Genomic DNA, 8129 nt, shown 5'->3' on the forward strand with positions numbered 1-8129 from the left:
GGGAGACTAAGGTAACGGAGTGGCTCTCCCCACCGTCTCCTCCGCCTTCCTTCATGCTAGGACTTGCACGACGTCTTTTGGTCCACTTTCCAAGCAGAGAGGTATGCAGAAAACCAGGGGCTGACTCCTGCCCATGAACCCGTCCCGGGAGCAGCCGGGGTGGCCGCAGCGCAGAGCCGGCTGCCGGGCAGGGGCACGGGGACTGCAGCAGCCTGTGCCAGGACCGCGGTCCCGCAGCCCGGTGAGGACACGGGGCCCGTCCTTCCCTCTGCTCAGCGACTCTCCTTCCCTGCTCTGCACAGGGCGACCTGGGGCCAGGGCCACCGAGGCCCTGGTGAAATAGTGCCGCGATCCAAGGGATATTTTTTTTATTATTACTTTATTTACTTTGGTATAGGCTGGGGTGTTCTTTTTATTTTTCCTCTTCTTAGTGTCCCGTTTTGGAAGAGCCTGTCATGACAACTCCAGAGCCCTGTAACACAACAGGCAGGGGAAGGGGAGGGAGGGAAGGGAGGACTCTGGTCCATCCTTGCTGCATAGTCCCACATCCCACCATGGGCCCGGTGTGGCCATGCACATACTGTTGCCTACAACTCTAGTTGCTGCATTGATTTTGTATTTTCATTGCTGGGTTTTGTTTTCTTGCACTCACGGAGAACACAGGGGCCATTAGCCATACGGTACGTGAGGAGTGCAGTGTCTTATCCACACATTTCCATATAGTGTACGGTTCAAATACTTTTTTTGGTAGAGACTTATTTTTGTTTGGATTAAATGTTATAAAAGAATCACAACTTAAAGGGACATTTTGCCATGAGCATTTGATTCTGGTGTATCCTCCTCCAGTAAAGCAACTATCAATTGCTGCTTGATCACCACGTTTTTCTTTTTGTGCGCACAGTTAATTACAGGTAAAGACTTATTTTTTTGATTGATAATGTCCTCTTGTGTTTTCTGAGTCACTACCAAGGTGCACCGCATGGTGAGGGAGAGGGGAGGGAGAGAGAAGTTGCCTCATCGCTGAGAGCTGTTAATTATTTCTCCTAATTACTTTGCTGAACCTAGGTTAGGCTACTAACTGTAGACAATGAACAAAGCCCGAGTGATATATTAAGCACTGATCTTGTATGGAAAGGCCATTTCCAAATGAGCCTGCAGCAGGAGAAGGCGAGGTAGTCCAGGGATGCTTCCCCAGGGGGACCTCAGCTGTCCAGCCCCATTGCAGCCCCTCCCAGAGCTGATGCCATGATGCCCCTCTGCAGAAAAAAAAAATCTGTATATTTGGAGTATTTTTAAGCACCCACAGACTTCAGTATAGAGCTCACAGGGACTAGATCAACTCATTTAAGAGTCGCAAACATGCCCCTATCAGAGGAAGCATTTGCAGCCAAACACATAAATAAAGGCAGGAGAAACCAGAGACAAGAAATGATGTAAGTCCCTCAGAACAATGGGAATGTCATGATCATAAAAGCTTTAATTTTGCCATGTCCAAAGATTCACCAAGCCAGGAGCCGACTGAGCGGAGGACTAGAAAACAGGAGACACCCCCCCCCCCCACCTCCAGCACGTTCAGTTCTGGGGTAATTCTCTTGGCAAGGGAGCAGCCCTCGGTCATCGCCCCAGCTCTTCCCAGCCCTCCTGCTCCCAGAGCCAGCCCAGGAGCCCCATGCAATCCAGCCTTGAGCCCCCGCTGGCATTTCCAGGTCTGGTGTCCTTGCCAGAGTGCTACTCCAAGACCCCCTCTACCAACATTTGTTCTGTTTCAGTGCTGTGTCTCCATGGTCCTGTCCCTGCGGCTCATCCTGCTCGGAGAGGGGTCTGTGCTGGGAGCAGCCCATGTTCCAAAAGTGCAAGAGCCCGCAGCATCTTCCAGCCTAACTGTGCAGATACGGTGTACACAACCAGTGCCCCCAAAACGCAGCCACCTCCACAAAGAGGAGGCCAGTGAACTTGTACTTTAAAAAAGGAGAAAAGAAAAAGAGGAGTGAAGGCGCAGGACAGATACTGTCATATCAAAGAGCAACACAAAGAAATCTAGTGCATATTTCGAGCAGCGTTTAACATCACAGGGGCGAGTCACAGGACTTAGTTAATCCACCGTAAAATAAATGAGGGTTAAACTCACCCTGCTGAGATTTGATCTTTGAGGGAGTGGGCTGGCATAAGCGTCGCATCCCTTTCTTTAACGCAGCCGGCTGCTGTCTGCTGTTATTGACACTTGCTCCTTCTTTGTACTTTCTGTCTGCAATATATTTAAAATCTTTATACGTTACTGTTCTTACAAGTAATAGCATAGAACAGACTGTAACAAGATCAAGATCTCTAATGGCACTTCTGGAAGGTGAAGCAACATTCTCCTTTCCCTGTACTAGTGTTTTTCTCTAGAATATTGGATTAAGCAACAGAAAATTTACTACTTCATAAAGACAAACTCTGCACCCAGCAGGTTCCCTGCAAACGCACACTTTTATTGCCATACAAGCAGGAACGTGCCAAGCAGCAGCACTGAATTCCCATAGAAAATAACCTCAGAAGGGCACAACAAAGCTCAGAACAGCCCAGGAATGAAGCCTGCTGAAGGGGACACACCACTGCACTGGACCTTTTTTGGGTTGGACGATTTACTCTTGGTTGATTGGGTGTTGGTTGGGGTTTTGTTCGTTTGTTTTTAAGACAAGACATCATAACTCAGGTCCAGAGATAGTCCTACCTCCCTATGGACCCACAATACCAGTAATGTTCAGTCCTGGACCTTCTTTAGCCAAAGCCCAATGAATAGTTCAGTAACTTGAACCAAGAAGCTGTGGTGCTAACCCTCCTGCAGCTATGCCAAAGTGCACCTGAACAGTGTTGAAGATGATGGGTGGGGAGCAAAACCCACCCAAAACACAAGTCCACCCTCCGTACTACATATACCATTCTTAGACTGTTACTAGTCACGCAGAAGCAAAGACACCTGTGAAACAGGAACTGCAAAGGACAAACACAACATGCTCCATCTCGCAGAAGAAACCAAATGGCCTTTGGGCTGTGAGCAAGAGCAGAGCCAAAGGAGGGAGTTTCAGACTTCCCTCTGGTGGCTCTGCCTGCAGACCCGGCAGCACAGCTCACCTTTAAGCTCAGACACAAAGCTACTAACCCTGCGTGTTGGAGACCAGGATGGCACTTGTCCAACGGTGCTGGAGAACTTGCAATCACAAAATACAAACCACTACGAGACCCAAAAAAAACCAACCCTCTCTCACAAAACTTAAACTTTGTGTTTAAGAAAATAATTTAAAGCTTCTGAGAGCTTCAGCACTGAAGAACCATTAACTGCAGACGTCTGTTGGCACACAGGTGTCTACAGAAAGAATAGAGCATTGTTGAAATAACACAAAGAGAAACCAGCACAGCAAGTACCCACAGATCCGAAAGTTCATCATCTTTCAAATAGAAATGCTTGTACATCAGTTAATGCTTCCAAATGGGAGTTATCCAATGAACTTGATGCTTTACTGGTGGAAAGGTTAACCAAAAAGTACTTCTCTTTCCGAGAAAAGCCACTTGCGCTCTTTCAAGAGGTTTTCATGTGTATCCTGTCGCCAGCGCGCAGCCAGCATTTGATTCATTTGAAAAAGTTTTTAAATTACGCTTCTGCAAAAAAAAAAAAAGTGACCTCTTCAAACAGCACAAGTAGAGCTTTTGATTTTCCTTGTTTACCTCCAATTCTACTCCGATTTTAACTATTTTAAAGCACTGACAAATCTAAATAACCAAAAGCCCCAAAGCAACAGAAATCTGCCTGACGCAACAGACGGCTGCGGCCAGGCTGAGTCCGCAGCCCCAGCTGCAGAGGAGTCACCAGCAGAGTGGCTTTAGGCTTATTTGCTCACTCGCCAGATGAAACGTTAAGCCTCCAGAACCCTGGGAACTGGAGACAGAAGGAAAGGGGGGGGGGGGGGGGAAACCTTCATCGTCACTTACCAGGTATGTTATTTGGTTTCATAAAGACGAGGAAGCAGACATCTCATCTACAAGAGCGATTCGTAAGGAGCCTCACGGAGGCTGGAGCAGCGCGAGAACCAACACTTGAGTGGTAATAAAATTAACGGTCTTACCAACCAATTCTGTTCTATAATTGGCTTTCAGGAAAAGTCCCAAATGTAAATAAACCAAAGTATAAAGGAGGACCTGAGTGGTCTTGCTTAGAAATACGAGCAGAGCTAGGTTTTGAAGAGCTTTGTTATCACCATCTTCTCGGCCCTTCTGGCAGAGAATTGGAGAGTTTGGCCACGACCACACAGAAACTGGCTAAAAACTGCACGCTGATTTGAGATGCAGGAAAAGCTTCAGACTCTCCTAAAAGCTCCTTTATTATTTTGATTCTCCAGGCATCATAACAAGCTTCACTGCAGGGTAAAACCTGTGAGGAAAGTCTAAAACCACCCATTTTTACCACGTAACTACCTTCTCCCCCGGCCAGCAACAATACTGGGCTCCAAAAGCTCCATCCTGGGCCAGCGCTCTGCTAGTTCAGGGATGAAAACAAGGAGAGGGAAAACTGCTGGGATTTCTTTGTAGCAAAGGGAGTTCTTGCTTGATACAACAGTGAAATCGGTGACAAAATTGGGACAGCCAGACCACCATACCCTGTCAGGCGATAAAACAAGGTTTATCTATGTTTTCACAATGCCAAATGTAACGGGCACTCAAACCACCTTCATTTTTTTTTCTGTGACTATTTGCCTGGGAGTTGGTGGCAAATTAGTCGAGGCCTTAGCAGACAGGTACATATGGCTGGAAGGTCTCACACGTCAGCGATATTCGATGTACAAGGCTGCTTAGCTTACATTTATTTGCACTAAAGAATAAGGCATTGGGCTCATTTCCAAGCATCTTAAAAAGACAAGAAAGGAGACCTTAAATACGGTTTGGGAACGGACCCGTTGTGGCAAGAGACTATATTATATCATTAACATTATAAATTCCATTTACAATACAGCAGTCGTTTCATCCATCATTTATTCATGCAGACGAGAGAGAACGTCTTGCATTTTTAGGGCCGTGGTTCTGCTTATCCCCGGTATCGCCACAGGCGCTGGGGCTGTGAACGAGCTCCGGCTGTTGGCTACTCTGGTCTCTCCCTTCTGTAGGCAAAAGTAAACCCCAGCGTCTCATCGCACTTCAGTAACTGCAAAAAGAGGGGAAAAAAAAAAAAAAAAAGTCTCAGCTCTGAAATTACTGGGATTTCATGTTCTTTTTTTGGATCTCAGCTGGGACTGGGGATGTTGTTTACCCTCAATCTATACATTTGGTCACTATATGTTCTTTCCTGCTCCGAAACATGCACTGCTCAGTGCTTCTGTAGCATCAGTAGCGCAGGGGTGGGGGCAATTCCCATCTTACGGACTAACAGAAGGAAGAAGCCAAGTGCCAGTCCATACACCTTGCACCACCTCCCAGCTCCTGTGCCTCCATCAGACCCAGCTGCTAATTAGTTACTGCACTCAACTCATTTAGGAGACAGTTCTGTAAAAGCTCACTGACCCACCAGCACTGGAAGGGTGAGCATAGAGGAGGGACTGGGAGGAGGCTGAGATTATCATCACCCCCTCAGTGGCACGGGACAGGTCCCATTGACACCCCAGGGGCATCACCAGCTCCTGGCATTCCCCAAGCCCATCCGCTATCGCTATCGCCACCACCACACCGAGGAGTGAATGCTCCGCCTGCCAAGCTTCCCAGAGTGGTTAATGCCCCTGCAAATGGCTGGTTTTCCACTGGCGGGTCCACAGCCACCCAGAGGCACAACCAATAAAGTCCCTGTCACTAAACCAGGACTCCACAGCACCGCGCGTCTACCATAAGACAGAGGTAAGAAGAAAAACTCATTAGGGAAGTACCTGTTTGGGTATCATCGTTATACACGGCTCTGATTTGCTCTCACATCCCCAAAATTTGGAGTAATGACAAAGAAAACAATTACAGCAAACCTTAAAGGAAAAAGGAATCACCAGAACTACGCTCCACCTTGACCAGAAAGCCTATTTCATGTACAAAGAATTAAAGAAATCCTAAACTTTGAGCAAAATATAGTCCGACACTTAGAAGACATTTTCCCTTCTTAATGACATCAAAGACCAATAATACCAGAGAGGAAACTAGTTTTGCACTGAGAATTAAGCTGCCGAGCTTGGAGGAAGCATGGAAGCCTCCGTAAAAAACCCAAATACTGCTTCTTCCGAAGTTTTTTGGCACAACCTCCAATTAAACTGTTTTACATAAAGCTGTGTTGACTTTTTTACTGGTTTTTCTGACTTTAACACTCAGCAGAACAATCACTGCACAACCTCCTCCCACTGTCACTGGTTCTGAGATGACAGTAAATAGATAAAGCAAGTCAACACTCAGCTTACCAACATCGACTCTGTCACCGCTCACTATTTTATAACACACAATGGAAAGAGCAGAGAAGTTATGAAAATTGTACTTAATCCATTTCTTCCCTGATGAAGACTTTGAGTCAACGGGAAGTGTGCTTTGGATTGGAGTTTGCTTTGTTTTTCCACGTTATGGGTATAAGAGGGAAGGGGGGTGGGGAAAAGTTAATTAAAACTACAAACTTACTCTGAATATGTGAATAGGGAAAAGTGTTCTAAGTGCAACAACCCAAATATTTTTTTATTAAAGAATACACCATTAACGATACAGACTGATAGGGCAGCAATAAGCTACCATGGAAAGACTGGCAACTTAAGGCAGATAAATCTGGTATTAAATAAGCAAAAAAGGTCTGAGCCACTGACCACACCTCAGCGATGATTTATGGAAAGATACAGGCATTATAGAGTACAGACCTATGCGATGGGTACAAAATACAATGAAAATGAAATGTTACAACAAAATTCCTTACATCGTGTGATAAGTAAAGCTTTCAGAAGACCGCATTCTGAAATGCTGATTAAGGAGAAAGAAAACTCAAAGTTTCAGAGAACCATTCTTTTGACCAAATTTTATTTAATGGCCAGAAAAGCATTTCCTCATTCACACTGTTGCCAGCATCACTTTATTTACATAAAGACAGTTTAAATGGCTTCCACAGCTATAGGATCCTACAACCGGTTGCAGAATAGCAGCCTTTTTAATGTGCTAAGTAGAAACAGCAGGCAGGTCAGCACAACCCTGCCAAGAGGAGCCAAGAGGTTTGAAAGATGACAGTATTTTTAAGTATTCCCAGTAACATAAAAGGAGATAACACATGGGGCACAGATTCTGTGATGTGGGAGTGACCGAAATGTCCAATTGGTGACAGATTCATTCAGGCAGCCTTCCCCCTCACAGACGGTACACAACACCAGGGAAGAGCCACAGCAGTTTTAGAAGTGCATGTACTGCTGACAAGAGAAAGTCAGGGTTCACTGAAGCGATTAAGATTGCAACATAATGAATGACTAAAGCTGAACAATGCAAATATTCTGATTTCACTTCACAGGCATCTCAAAGATTCTCCCCTACTCTCTTAAAATGCTCAGTACTATGCAGCACAATGAGCTAGGCAGTCTCACACAGCAACTAAAAGCCTCCCAACGGTCCTGGTTTGATGACACCAACATATCTATGACGCCTTCGGTACCAGTAAAGCACGTTTGTTCTGGGCTGGGATACATTAAGGATATAAGTTTCCCCAGCAATTTCAGTTTGACCCATTACCTTATGTTTTGCATGGTAAGGCACCTGTGTTTCACTGAACTGGGTGACACATACCTCTTCGGCAGCGGGTTAGAAGGACAAAGCTGACACTATCACAATGAACGTGTCGAGACAGAAACAAAACTAAAGATTATGGCTAAATTCTGGCCAGAGAAATCTGGCAGCACATTTGCTTAGGGAAAACCACTGCCGTTATAGTGGTTGAGCACAAGTCAGTTCACAAGGGCCAGCAGGAGAGTGCCTGCTTCATCGCAGGCTGTTTTTTAACACAGATGCAAGGAGACAGCAACCCAGCTGGTATTAACACAGCGAGGTGCTGCGCTCGCCAGCAGAAGCACCGCCATGCAAAACTCTGCCCATGAAATGTTGCTCTTCACCTCCTGGAGACCTGTACTCCAGAAAGTTATACTTCACAGTGACCCAAAGGCATTCTT

Source organism: Numenius arquata, chromosome 19 (genome assembly GCF_964106895.1).
Source record: "Numenius arquata chromosome 19, bNumArq3.hap1.1, whole genome shotgun sequence".
Classification (NCBI taxonomy): domain Eukaryota; kingdom Metazoa; phylum Chordata; class Aves; order Charadriiformes; family Scolopacidae; genus Numenius; species Numenius arquata.